Source organism: Trichosurus vulpecula, chromosome 6 (genome assembly GCF_011100635.1).
Source record: "Trichosurus vulpecula isolate mTriVul1 chromosome 6, mTriVul1.pri, whole genome shotgun sequence".
NCBI lineage: Eukaryota > Metazoa > Chordata > Mammalia > Diprotodontia > Phalangeridae > Trichosurus > Trichosurus vulpecula.
The window spans coordinates 46,591,414-46,606,571 of record NC_050578.1 but is presented as its reverse complement, the minus strand read 5'-3'; the positions used below and the strand labels follow the sequence as shown (position 1 = coordinate 46,606,571).

The window sequence follows — 15,158 nt, the reverse complement described above, 5'->3', positions numbered from 1 at the left end:
GAACTGGACGGGTTGATCAGTAAGGTCTCTTGGAGCTCTGACCTTCTGTGGTTTAAAGACCACATATGTCTCTGGGGGTGAGTTAGATGTTTTTCAACTTGAATCTATAAAAATGAGAACCCAACAGCACCCCATTTCCACTTTGTAAAGCTTCCCCACCAATCAGAGCAGTATGAGAAGTCGACAAATTGATTAGATTTTTCCCAAGTAGATAATCCCTCCCCCTCAAAAAATGTTGCAATGTCTAAATCAGTGTTGTCAGTCTCAAATAGCAAACTGTCCACTACACCTCACCTAAGGATTCCTGGGTGTATATGGTGACTTAGATAACTACATGCCAGTATTATCTGTGTTCTGTTGTATTTTTATTTATTTTTTGAAAAATTTCCCAATTTTCATTTTAATCTAGCTCTGGCTGCACTCAGGGAGGCCACCTGCTGGTCACTGGCGGTACGTTTGACACCTATATTCCAAATGACCATTTAACCTCCCTAAGCCTTCCTTACTTTAAACTGTGGAAGAATATAGGAGTTGGATTAGTTAGCCTCTACCCCTCACATCTATCTCTACAATCCTATGAAATAATTTTCGAATATCTTTTAAAAAAATTCTCTTTTCTAAGACTCACCACTAGCTGGCCCCAATCTACCATTTCAGACTTAATGTACTCCATGATGCAATGTAGCACAGTGACTAACCAGAGACCTGTACTTGTTAGAAAAATCTAGCCTCCTGGCAATGACCAGCTGTGGGAGTATGGACAAGTCACTTAATTTCTGTCTACCTCAGTTTCCTTATCTGTAAAATGGGAATAATGAGGGCACCTACCTCCCATGGTTGTTGTGCGGATCAAGTGCATGCCTTAAAGTATCATATGAATGCAAGCCATGAAATACCTAACCCACTGGTCTCTGTTGTAATCCTACTATTGCTTCAATGGTAGTTCAAATGCTCTCTGGCCAGGAAATGTTCTGTGATACATTGAACTCCACTTGATCTTTAGTTCTTTGTAAACAACTCTAACCCTGTTATTGGCTCTCACAGACTTACTGAATTCTGCCTTGTACTGGAGCTATTTACATAAATGTCATCTTTTGTACTTTTCTTATTGAGTCTTCTCAGCAACCTTGAGAGAGAAGTTCTTTCAGGCATTTATTATCACTTTTGTTAAAATAGAAAAGACACCTCAGGGTCAGCAGAGGTTAAGAGATTCACCCATGGTCATATGTTAGAGATGGGATTTGAACCCCAGCCTTTTCTTAATCCAATTCCAGGTGGCTTTCCATCGCTGCCACACTAATGGGATTTGGAGCAGTAACACTTTGTGGGAGGCAGCTGGGTGGCTCACTGGCTAAAGCACCAGGCCTGAAGTCAGAAAGACTCATCTTCATGGTCTAAATTCAGCTTTAGATGCTCATTAGCTGTGGGACCCTGGGCAAGTTGCTTAACCTTGTTTGCCTCAGTTTCCTTATCTGTAAAAAATGTGCTGGAGAAGGAAATGGCAACCTAGTCCAGTATCTTTGCCAAAAAACCCCCAGATAGGGTCATAGAGTCAGACATGGCTGAAAAATGACTGAACAACAGCAAGCGCTGGATGGTTGGTGTATCTTTTCTAGTTTCTAGGAAGCCTCCTGCTCTTTCTCCTCTTCCTTTTTCTTCTTCTTCTTGTCTTCTTCCTCTTCTTCTTCTTCCTCCTCCTCCTCCTCCCCTTCCTCCTCCTTCTCCTCTTCTTCTTCTTGTTATTGTTCTTCTAGTTCTTCTTGCTGTTTGTCTTCTTGTCCTTATTCTTCTTGTTCTTTTTTCTTGTTCTTGTTGTTTGTCTTCTTCTTGTTCTTTTTCTTCTTGTTCTTGTTCTTTTTCTTCCTGTTGTTGTTCTTTTTTTCTTCTTCTTTTTCTTCTTCTTCTTGTCCTTATTCTTCTTGTTCTTTTTTCTTGTTCTTGTTGTTTGTCTTCTTCTTGTTCTTGTTCTTCTTCTTGTTCTTTTTCTTCTTCTTCTTCTTGTCCTTTTTTTCTTGTTGTCCTTCTTGTTGTTTGTCTTCTTTTTGTTCTTCTTCCTGTCCTTGTTCTTATTGTTCTTTTTCTTCTTGTTGTTCTCATTGTTTGTCTTCTTCTTCTTGTCCTTATTTTTCTTCTTATTTGTCTTCTTGTTGTTGTTGTTGTTCTTGTTTGTCTTCTTGTTCTTCTTCTTCTTGTTCTTCTTGTTGTTTGTCTTCTTGTTCTATTCTTTCTGTTCTTGTTCTTGTTCTCCTTCTTGTTCTTCTTCTTCTTGTTTGTCTTCTTGTTTTTTCTTCTTGTTCTTCTTCTTGTTGTTTGTCTTCTTGTTCTTATTCTTTCTGTTCTTGTTCTCCTTCTTGTTCTTCTTCAGTAATTGTTCTTGTTCTTCTTGTTCTTGTTCTCCCTCTCTTCTGAGACCTCATGTCTGTCTGTCTGTCTCTCCTTCCCCACACTTCATATCATCCCGTTCTCTCCATTCTTCCTTTCTGCCCTTTCCCCTTTTTCTCTGTTGTATCCAATTTAAAGCTCTCCCCCTTCTCCCTCTTTTGAACCCATATCTCAGATTCTCTCTAGATTCTGCTTCCTTTCTCAACTACCTTAGCACCATCCCAAGTGTTTAGGTTTTGTTCTAAGATAAACCCTAAGGTGTTAGATCTCTGAAAATGACTGACAGTTGGGAGTACCAGTGGGTTTAAAGGTATATGCAATCTCTATCTCCCTAGAGAACCTTAAAAACAAGATAGCCCGTACTCTAAATCTGTGATCCTATCCATAGGATAATTAGGGATATTTAGCTTTGGGGAGTGAGGGGCTGGTGGAGGAGGGGAAGGTAGGTAAGGAAATGGTTTTTCAAATTAGGTCGTCAGGATTCTAAAGCAGATCCAGGAGCTGGCAATAAACGGTGCGTGCGCTTAATTTGTTTGTGCTCCATCAGACTAAAATGCGTGAAGGAGAGGTATTATTGGAAAACAGCGTACTCTGATGGAGAGGGCCTTAGCCTAGAAGTCCAGACTTGAATCCCAGTCCCAGTTCTGTCACTTAATAACTGTGTGAACTGGAACATCTTGCTTCTCTTCTCTGGGTCTCAATTTTCTCATGATAATAAAGTCTGCAGGGCTCAAAGATTCTAGGACTCAGAGTTCCCTCTGGTACTTTGGTTCCAGAATGTGTGCATATATACAATGTCATAGCATCCTAAGATCAGAGATTAAGAGCTGGCAGGAACCTTAGAGGTCGCCTCATCTGATTTGACTGATGAAAGTGTGGCATCCAATAGTGGCGTGGTGTGGGACTTGATGCAGAAGAGCTTCTGTGACCTTCAGAAGAATGCGCAGTGGCTGAAGCAGACTCTTGGAGGTTTCTTCCAGCTCTGTGACCCTGAGATTTACTAAAATACTTAGGCCAATCATTTGGTCTGAATTCCTTTGCTTCACAGGGTTGTGTTTAGGCATTACCTTAGGTGTTTAAATACAATTTGTTTTTCTGACTTCACAGTTGAGATGTTAAAGGCTGCTATCAGAGTAAAAGAGAGACTTGCTTCAAAGAAACTGACGTCTTTAAAAAAATTAACATCGTTTGCTTTTTTATCTTTCTATATTCCTACACATATCCTTCCACATTCCAGAAGCCATCCCATGTAACAAAGAATAAAAAAGAAAGAGAAAAGCAGGGGAACAAAGCACATCAGTGGAGTCTGACAGTCTACAATGTGCCATGCTAATAGTTCCCTGCCTCTGCAAAGAAGGGAAGGAAGTCCATCTAATATCTTCTTATGGGCTGCTCTCAGTCAGTACAATTAGATGATGTTCAGGTTCATTTTATCAATCATTCTTAAAGCAGTCATTCTTATCATGTTTCTATATATGATAAATTTAGGAAACCTAACTCATAAGCAACAGCAGCGTCAGTAAGCTTTTAATGGTTTCCTACCATATGGAGGGCATTGTGATAGACTCTGAGAATGCAAAGAAGTATCAGAGTTCTTTGTATTTTCAGGTCTAAACTGTGGTTATTCTTCGTCTTTTGTTTTCAAAGAGGACCAATGACATTACAATGTTGGGGTGAAATAGGAGATGATGAGTGATGTCTTGACTTGCCTGAGAATTTAAATTTAAGTGAGGCAGAGTAGTGTAAAGTTGGCATCCTCATTCTCTCTTCCAGAGTCATTGAAATCCATGACAAGACAAAAGTCAAGATGAACAGCAATGACCTGAGATGCAGTGGATGACCTTGGAATACCAAGCTCTAAGTGCTCCACAGTGCCTGCTTCAGCAGCCTCCATGGCCATTGGAACAAATTGTTCTCCTCCATCTATTCCACCAGGGAAAGTCTTCTCTTGTTCAGGGTAGACATCCCTCTAACTCACCAACAGGTTTGAAGCCTTTCAGTTATTTTCAGTCTTGTTTATCCTGTCCGTTGAGATGGTTTTACCAGAATGCAGCCACTGTGCATGCTACAGCTTCTTGTAGCCACAGGCGGGAGCTGGGTGACACTAAAGATGGAAGAGCAGCCCTGAAAAAAGGATCGGTGAGCCCATGCACTGGTGCTAGTCTGCTTAGAACATCTTGCACACTCTGTTCTAAACTAATACTACAGTGGGTCACTGCCAACTTTGAATAAAACCTCTGAATCACCCCAGGATTGACCAAGTTTATTTCCATGTGACCTGGAGATTTCCAAACTGAAAATGTGCTTTTAAGTGAACCATGATATCTAGTATTAAAGTTCCTTCTACCTTTGTTGACTAAATTAGCATGGCAGTCATATGAACAATAGTTTCTTCATTTAGTCTCATGTCATCATGTTTGCCTTAGTTTTGGGCGAAGGGCATTCATGGACAGTGTATTTCACTCTTTGTGGTCCAGTACAGCAGATAATTAAATTTTTTTATTGATCTCATCTGCAAAGTCTGGCAGTACAGAGAACATGTTAAATCTTTTGCCCCTGAACTCTAAGGTCAATCTATCAAACAAGTGCTTTGGTTTACTGAAGATTTTAGAAAAAAAGTCCCACTGGACTAAAGTTAAGAGTTGAAAATTTGTTGAGGATTAGGATAGGAGATTATTTTTTTCCTTGTTCTATTCAATACTATTTTTGGCACAAAATATTGCTAACCAAAACCTCGGTAGTTTACATATCACTGTCTCAGGCAGAAAAACAAAACAAAACAATCTATCTTGAATGTTGTGTGTGTATATATATGTATATGTGTATGTTTATGTATATATATGTATATGTATAGTCATCAAAAAGTTATATAATTAAGTGAGATATCTATATATCTATATCTGTAGAAACAATAAGAGATTTCAGGTAAAAGTGAGGACATTTCAGCGTGGGGTGGGGGGCTCTGCACTAAGTCACAGAGATGAAGGATGGAGTACCATGTATGAGAAAAAGCAAGAAAACCAGTTTGGCTGGATCCTAGAGTTTATGAAAGTGTTTAATATAAAATGGGCCTGGAAAGTAGAGTGGAGCCAGGTTGTAAAAGGCCTTAATTAATGCCAAAAAAGGAATTTGTGTTTGACCCTGGAAGTAATAGGGACGCATTGGAGTTTATTGATTACTGGAGAAATAGGATCAGACCTGTGCTCAGACAACATTACTTTGGCAGCTGAATAAAAGATGGATTGGAAAAGAGGGAGCCTAAAGGCAGGGAAACCAATTAGGATCCAGGTGAGACTTGCTAAGGGCCTGAGCTAGGGTGGTAGTTACATGAGTAAAGGGACAAATGAGATAGATATAGGGGAGGTAGAAACCACAAAATTTAGCATCTGTCTAAATGAGTGGGGTGAGGAAGAGTGATATCCAGGTTTCTATTTAACTTTCAATAGCAACTAGGACAATACCATGTGCCAGGAAATGTGCTAAGTTCTGTAGATACAAAGCAGGACAAAAGACAGACCCTGATCTCAAGGTGCTCGCAGTCTAATGGGGAACACAAGCAAGTAAACAAATATGTACAAACAAGTTATATCTAGGATAAATAGGAAATCATTCACAAAAGCACTGGAATTAAGAGGGCCTAAGACTTTCTGTAGAAGGTGGGATTTTAGTTGAAACTTGAAGGGAGGCAGGGAGTCCAGGAGGTAGAGAGGAGGAGGTTGAATATTCCAGATGGGGAGGACAGCCAAAAAAAATGCCTGCAGCTGAGAGATGGAGTGTCTTGTTCAGGAAATAGTAAGGAGACCAGCATCAAGAGTATGTGGTCTAGTGTAAGGAAGGTGTAAGAATACTGGAAAGGTGGTAGTGGGTGGTGGTGCAGGCTAGGTTGTGAAGAACTTTGAATAGAATGTACAAAGCCAAAGCCATTCCCCCTAAATCTCATTCCCTGTCCCTATCCTTGGGAAGGCACCGTGATTCAATAGAGATAGTACTATTATAGTAAATAGAGTCTGTAGTCAAGAAGATGAGTTCCAATGTGGCCTTAGACAATGGCCAATTGTTAATTTTAAATAAAAAGACTCATCATTTTCCTTGGGTTAAATGTTTCTTTTGCTCTGATGGCAGCTTTTAACAGCTAACTACTAACTATGTAGCCCTGAACTAGTCACAACCTCTGTTTGCCTGTTTCCTCAAATCTAAAATGGGAGAAAGGATAGCATCCAGAGGCAGCAAGGTAGCACAGTAGATAGAGGGCCAGGCCTGGAGTCAGAGAAAGACTCATCTTCTTGAGTTGAAATCTGGCCTCAGACACTTACTAGCTGAATGACCCTAGGCAAGTCACTTAACTTTTTTGCCTCAGTTTTCTCAGCTGGAAAATGAGCTGGAGAAGGAAATGGCAAATCCTTCAATATCTTTGCCAAGAAAACCCCAAACAGGGTCACAGAGAGTCAGACGCGACTGAAATGATTAAGCAATAATAGTATTTACCTCTCAGTACTGTTGTGGGGATCAAATGTAACAACATTTGTAAACCACCTAGCACAAACAGTGCCTGGCACACCGTAGGAGCCTAATGATTGCTTTCCTTTGTTCCTCCCTCCATAGTGTCACCGAACCTCACTTCAGATCCCTGCTCTGCCACTTTACTTGTGACTTTGGGTAAATCCCTTAATTTTGATAGGCCTCAGTTCCCATATATGTACAATGAGGGGTTTGGACTAGGTGGCCTCTAAAGTTTCTTCTGGTTCTAGTTATATGATCCCAACTTCCTTAGTCCTTTCTAGGACACCATTCATTAGAATCCAGCTCATTGTATCACTCCCTTAAGGCTATTAGGCATTTTTCCCTTCAATCTAAGACTCCCTCCTGTGTTTGAGGGTGGTGAAATATTAGTCCCTTTTCATTGTGGATGTCACAAAATGAATTTGCTGTGTGTAAGAAATGGGAGGAGGAGTTTTGTTTCCACAGAATTGAAGGTGTACTTCCCCCCCTCCCCCACCTTTAGCTGAAACCAGGCCTCAAGTCGGTCAGGTGAAAGGTCAAAGGCTTGTACGCCTGCTTAAATGAGCCATTTGAGGAGGGCATGACGTAGGCAGTCAGGGGGTTGTATCTGGCCAATGAAGAGCCTGGCGGGAGATTCAAGGTGAGAGTCTACTAAAGGACTGCTGTCCATCTGAGTCTTTTGTACTTTCTCCTGTACTCTGTTCAGGGGAGGTACCCATTTATTCAGGGGCAATAAATGTAAATTATAATTAAAACGTTCCTGACTTCCCAACGAGTCTTGCTTATTCCTAGACAATGTGAGTATGTTTCTAACACTGTGTGAACACAAGTCTGTGTTCAAAACAAAAAACAAAAAACAACTTGGAAGTCTAGAGCCTAGTACTCCAAGGGAAGTGCTGAAATTAACCAGGTTCTGATATTCCCAAGGGAAACCCAGGGTGGAGACATAAGCCAAAAAGATATAAGTATAATTCCATTCATTATTTAAAAGTCTTCAATATTAAATTTGGGAGATTTTTGTGAATTGATACAGAGCAAAGTACAAAGAGGAGAATAATTTACACAGTGACCACAATAAATTGGTGTAAAACAACACCGAAAACTAATAACTTTTAGTAATACAGTGATTAATTGTGACTTCAGAAAAGTGATAGTGAAACATGCTTTCCTCTTTTTGGCAGAGAGGTGGTGAACTAGATGCATTAGTCTCAACCCAGAGTTTGAGAAGTGCTGAAAGAGTAGTGCGTGGAAAAAGTTTAAGAAGCCTGGGACTAGAGGTTCAGGATAAGGCATGTGTGTCGAACATGGTAAATCCTGATTTGTTATAGGGAAAGAGGTTAGGGGGGAGGGTCATTGAAAGTAATTGTAGCAATGTGGAGAAAAAAGAGCATCAACTAAACATTTATATAATTTTAAAAGAGAATGCCTGAAACATTTCCCTCTACAGCTTGTATGGTAGGTAAGTTTCTGTAGACTGAGCAGTAAAGGGAGATCAATATTTGGGTTATGTTATACTGCATTTGTAGTTCCCTAGGGGAATCACGGACACCACAGCCCTGCTAGGTGATAGATTGATTGAGATAATATTTGTAAAGTTCTTGGGATAGTGCCTGGCACACAGTAGGTACTATATAAATGTTTATTCCCTTCCTCATCCTATCCCCTTATGTACAGATTTAGAACAATTTCCCTGTGTTTTATCATGGATTATGACCAACTCTATGGTTTTCAAAATATGGTCCCTCTGAGGCTCAGGACCTGAACACCCTAATGAGTCATGACCTGGGAAGAAATTTTCAAGAGTGCCAAAAGCCTCGTTGGCAGAAGGACTTTGAATTTCTGAACTTTGCATCTCAGGGTTGGATCCAGATAAGTTTATCTTTGGAAACTCTCCATTGCCTGAGGAAGAAAATCAGTGTGTGGACATGATGTTCTTTTTGAATGATATTGTGAGGCATATGTCCCAAAAATTCAACCCACAATCTAATTCCACTGCTCCCTATTTTATCACAAAGAGTCACAAAATATTGACCTGAGATGAAGGACTTGAGGAAGCTCCTGAAGAAAGTTTAACCCACCGAAAGACTTTTGAACTCTGGAAATTGCTGTGACCCATTGCTGTGATTAATGGTCAATTATGCTTCCATTCCTTCAAGAATGACTTGGTGAACTGTTGTTGTTTAATCACTCGAGTCATGCCCGGTTCTTTGTGACCCTATTTGGGGTTTTCTTGGCAAAGATATTGGAGTGGTTTGTCATTTCCTTCTCCAGATCATTTTACAGGTGAGGAACTAAGGTAAATAGGGTTTGTACAAATGACTTGCCCAGGGTTACAAAGCAAGCAAGTATCTGAGGCTAGATTCGAACTCAGGAAGATGAGTCTTCCTGACTCTAAGCCTAGAACTCTATCCACTTTGCCACTTAGCTACCCTATGGGTACAGAATAAGGAACACATTTTCAAACATACCCAGAGTGCAAATGCTAAATGCCTCATAGGTATTATCTTGTTTTGTCCTCATGATAGCCCTGTGAGGTCTGTGCTATTATTATTTGTATTTTACGCATAAGGAAACTAAGGTAGGCAGTGGCTAAGCAACTTGGCTAGGGTTATACAGCAGTAAGTATCTGAGGTCAGCTTTGGACTTTCAGGTCATCCTGATTTCAGATCCAGTCCTCTATCCACTGTACTACCTAGCTGCCTGAAGGATGTGCGTGTGTGTGTGTGTGTGTGTGCACGTTATGTATAGATGCATACATATTCTTTATTACCAGCTTCTTTATTATTGTATACCATAATATAGATGAAAATAACACTTATTACATGTAATAATTGATAATAAATAAGGTATATCTGTATATCAAGCCATGAATTCAAAGCTTCTGTTGGGCAGTAATTTGTTCTAAGCATTGGACCTTTGCAGTGGTACTATCAAATACTCCTATTTTTCAATGAAGGAAAGAGGATAGAGCCTGTAAACTAATAATGACCGATGAGCTTGACTCCTGGAAAAATTCTAGAAAATTCTAGGAAAAAAACCTCATTAAGGTGGCGTATTGTAGGCACGTAAGAGGGGACACAGTGACTTTATCAAGAATAGACTATACCACATTGAGGTAATTTCCTTTCTTTAAAAATTTTTTTTTAGTAAGTAGTATTTTATTTTTTCCAATTATATGTAAAGATGGTTTTCAAAATTCATTTTGTAAGATTTTGAGTTTCAATTTTTTTCTCCCTCCCTCTCATCCCCACTCCCTAAGACAGCAAGCAACCCAATGGAGGCCATACATATGCAATCATGAAAACATATTTCCATGGTTTCCATAGTCATGGTGTGAAAGAAGAAACAGAACAAAGGAAAAAGCCACAAAAACCCAAAAAACAACAAAAAAGTGAAAACAATTCATTTCCATCTTCATTCAGATCTTTCTCTGGCTGTGGATAGTATTTTCCATCATGGGTCTTTTGGATGTGGACATGAAGACGATTCTTAGAAATCTCAAAATGTTCTGCAACCTTCACTTTGTATCTGTCTAGAAAATATCTTGCTGAGCCTTGGAATTCTTGTCCATCATTGATTTATTTTTTCACATTAGTTCAGTAAAATGAGAGATGATTAAAAATACATCTCTTCCACATTACTATCTATAAACTACCAAATTATGGGGATGTTGGAGTGTGTACTTCAAGGTTAAATTGGGTGCCTTTTCTAAGTCATGAAAATTCTATTTGTAATTACAGAAGTACATAGAAACAATAGCTGCATCATTTGGATAATGACTTCTAGCATTTATCTAATGCTATAATTACATTGTGCTTTAAGGTCACTGATGTAAAAATTAAAAATTTCTTTTTAATGCCCTCTCTTTATTGTCATGGGATTGGAATATAAATTTACTTACTGGATTGTTAAAATTGCATTGGATCACTGTATTGCCAAGCCATTCATAGTTGATCATCACATAATGTTGTTGTTACTGTGTACAATATTTTCCTGGTTCTGCTCCCCTCACTAAGCATCAGTTCATTTAAACTTTTCCAGGTTTTTCTGAAATCCTCCTGCTCATCATTTATTATAGCACAATAATATTTCATATACCACAGCTTATTCAGCCATTCCCCATCTATTGGCCATTCCCTCAATTTCCAATTATTTGCCACCATGAAAAGAGCTGCTATAAATATTTTTGTACATGTAAATTCTTTTTTAAAAAATTTATTTATTTAACATATTTAGTTTTCAGCATTGATTTTCACAAGACTTTGAATTACAAATTTTCTCCCCATTTATACGCTCCCCCCCACTCCAAGATGGCATATATTCTGGTTGCCCTGTTTCCCAGTCAGCCCTCCCTTCTGTCACCCCACTCCTCGCCCATCCCCTTTTCCCTTCCTCTCTTGTAGGGCAAGATAAATTTCTATGCCCCATTGCTTGTGTATCTTATTTTCTAGCTGCATGCAAAAACTTTTTTTTTGTTTTTGAACAGCTGTTTTTAAAACTTTGAGTTCCAAATTCTCTCCCCTCTTCCCTTCCCACCCACCCTCCCTAAGAAGTCAAGCAATTCAACATAGGCCACATGTGTATCATTATGTATAACCCTTCCACAATACTCATGTTGTGAAAGACTAACTATATTTTGCTCCTTCCCAACCCATCCTGCTTTATTGAATTTTCTCCCTTGACCCTGTCACCTTTCCAAAGTGTTTGTTTTTGATTACCTCCACCCCCATCTTCCCTCCCCTCCATCATCCCCCCCTTTTTTTTCTTCTTCCCTCTTCTTTCCTGTGGGGTAAGATACCCAATTGAGTATGTATGGTATTCCCTCCTCAGGTCAAATCTGATGAGAGCAAGATTCACTCATTACCCCCTCACCTGCCCTCTCACCTCCTCCCACAGAACTGCTTCATCTTGCCACCTTTATGCGAGACAATCCACCCCATTCTATCTCTCCCTATCTCACTCTCTCAATATATTCCTCTCTCATCCCTTAATTTGATTTTATTTCTTTTAGATATCTTCCCTTCATCTTCAACTCACCCTGTGTCCTCTCTCTCTCTCTCTCTCTCTCTCTGTATATATATATATATATATATATATATATATATATATATATATATATATACACACACATACATATATACATACATGCACATTCACTTATATATATATATATACACACATAAACATATATATATATGCATATTCTTTTCAGATACTATGATATTGAGGTCTCATGAATCATACACATCATCTTTCTATGTAGGAATGTAAACAAAACAGTTCAACTTTAGTAAGTCCCTTATGATTTCTCTTTATTGTTTACCTTTTCATGCTTCTCTTGATTGTTGTGTTTGAACGTCAAATTTTCTATTCAGCTCTGGTCTTTTCACTGAGAAAGCTTGAAAATCCTCTGTTTTATTGAAAGTTGATATTTTGCCTTGGAGCATGATACTCAGTTTTGCTGGGTAGGTGATTCTAGGTTTTAATCCTAGCTCCATTGACCTCTGGAATATCGCATTCCAAGCCCTTTGATCTCTTAATATAGAAACTGCCAGATCTTGGGTTATTCTGATTATGTTTCCACAATACTCAAATTGTTTCTTTCTGGCTGCTTGCAGTATTTTCTCCTTGATCTGGGAGCTCTGGAATTTGGCGACAATATTCCTAGGAGATTACTTTTGGGGATCTATTTGAGGAGGTGATCAATGGATTCTTTCAATTTCTATTTTGCCCTGTGGCTCTAGAATATCAGGGCAGTTCTCCTTCATAATTTCTTGAAAGGTGATATCTAGGCTCTTTTTTTGATCATGGCTTTCAGGGAGTCCAATAATTTTTAAATTCTCTCTCCTGGATCTATTTTCCAGGTCAGTGGTTTTTCCAATGAGATATTTCACATTGTCTTCCATTTTTTCATTCCTTTGGTTCTGTTTTATAATATCTTGATTTCTCATAAAGTCACTAGCTTCCACTTGCTCCAATCTAATTTTTAAGGTAGTATTTTCTTCAATGGTCCGTTGGACCTCCTTTTCCATTTGTCTAATTCTGCCTTTCAAGGCATTCTTCTCCTCATTGACTTTTTGGAGCTCTTTTGCCATTTGAGTTAGTCTATTTTTTAAGGTGTTGTTTTCTTCAGGGTATTTTTCAGTATTTTTTTAGGTCTCCTTTAGCAAGTCGTTGACTTGTTTTTCATGGTTTTCTCACACCCTTCTCATTTCTCTTCCCAATTTTTCCTCTACTTCTCTAACTTGCTTTTCCAACTCCTTTTTGAGCTCTTCCATGGCCTGGGACCAGTTCATGTTTTTCTTGGAGGCTTCTGTTGTAGGCTCTTTGACTTTGTTAACTTCTTCTGTCTGTATGTTCTGCTGCCCCAGGGGTGGTGGCTGAACCGAGAACTCCTTCCATTCCTGCAGCTTTTCCCACTAACCTTCTCCGCTGGCTTTGGTGTTTGTGGGTTGAGAAGTCTGGTAACTGCCGCAGCTCACTGATTCAGGGCCCTAGGGCCCGCTCCGCCCGGCTCCTGGTCTGGTTCGTCCGCGCAGCTCACGCTGGGCTCTGCTCTGCTCCACTCCCAGCTCCCAGCTCCCAGCTCCGTGTGGGATAGACCTTACCCAGAGACCATCCAGGCTCTCCTGGACTGGAGCCCTGCTTCCCTCTGCTGTTTTGTGGGTTCTGCAGTTCTAGAATTGGTTCAGAGCCATTTTTATAGGTTTTTGGAGGGACTCGGCAGGGAGCTCACACTAGTCCCTGCTTTCCAGCCACCATCTTGGCTCCACCCATCATTGTCGTACATGTAAATTCTTTCCCCTTTTTAATGATCTCTGTGATATACAGACCTAGTAGTGGTATTGCTACGTCAAAGGGTATGCATGGTTTGATTACTCTTTAGGCATAGTTCCAAATTGATCTTCAGAATGGTTGGATCAGTTTATAACTTCACTGATAATGCGTTAGTGTTCCGACTTCCCCGTATCTTCCCAAACATGTATCATTTTCCTTTTCTGTCATATTAGCCAATCTGATAGGTGTGAGGCAGTACCTCAGAATTGTTTTAATTTGCATTTTTCTAATCAATAGTGATTTAGAGGGTTTTTTCATATGGCTATAGATAGCTTTAATTTCTTCATTTGAAAACTGTCTGTTCATATCCTTTGACAACTTATCAATTGGGGAATGACTTGTATTCTTACAAATTTGACTCATTTGAGAAACACCAGCTGTAAAAATTGTTTCCCATCTTTCTGATTTCTTTCTAATTTTGGTTGCATTGGTTTTGTTTGTGCAAAGCCTTTTTAATTTAATGTAATCAACGTTATCCATTTTGCATTTCATAATGTTCTCTGTCTCTTGTTTGGTCATGAATTCTTCCCTTCTTCATAGATCTGACAGGTAAACTATTCCTTGCTCTCCTAATTTGCTTATGATATCATCCTTTATGTCTAAATAATGTGCCTATTTTGACCTTATCTTGGTATATGGTGTGAGATGTTGGTCTATTGCTGGTTTCTGCCATTCTATTTTCTAGTTTTCCCAGCAGGTTTTGTCAAATATTGAGTTCTTTTCCCAGAAACTGTATAGTCTTAGAGTTTATCAAAAAGTAGATTACTATAATCATTTACTACTCTGTTTTGTGTACCTAATCTTTTCCACTAATCCACCACTCTATTTCTTAATCACTACCAAATAGTTTTGATGATTACTGCTTTATAATATAGTTTTAGATATGGTCTAGCTAGGTCACCTTCCTTTGCATTTTTTTTCATTATTCTCCTTGATATTCTTGACCTTTTATTCTTCCAGATGAATTGTTATTATTTTTCTCGCTCTATAAAATATTTTTGGTAGTTTGGTATGTCACTGAATATGTAAATTAATTTGGGTAGAATTGTCATTTTTATTATATTAGTTCAGCCGATCTATGAGCAATTGATAATTTTCTAATTGTTTAGATCTGACTTTATTTGTGTGAAAAGTATCTTGCAAAGGTGCTCATATAGTTCATGGGTTTGTCTTGGCAAGTAGACTGCCAAATATTTTATATTGTCTGCAGTTATTTTAAATGGAATTTCTTTTTCTATCTCTTCTTGTTGAGCTTTGTTTGTAATATATAAAAATACTGATGATTTATGTGGGTTTATTTTATATCCTGCAACTTTGCTAAAATGGTTAATTATTTTGAGTCCTTTTTAAATTGATTTTCTAGGATTCTCTAAGTATACTAACATATCATCTACAAAGAGCGATAGTTTTGTTTCCCCATTGCCTATTCTAATTCCTTC

At 38.8% G+C, this 15,158-nt stretch overlaps 1 protein-coding gene across 1 annotated transcript in view; it reads right to left on the bottom strand.

The window, feature by feature from the left end:
• ELOVL6 (ELOVL fatty acid elongase 6) overlaps positions 1 to 923 on the bottom strand; it is a 158,788-nt gene extending 157,865 nt beyond the window's left edge. The window contains exon 1 of the mRNA XM_036763176.1: positions 829 to 923. The gene's annotated coding sequence lies outside the window, so the exon portion shown is untranslated. The remainder of the gene's footprint in view (positions 1 to 828) is intronic.
• Positions 924 to 15,158: the final 14,235 nt, after the last annotated feature.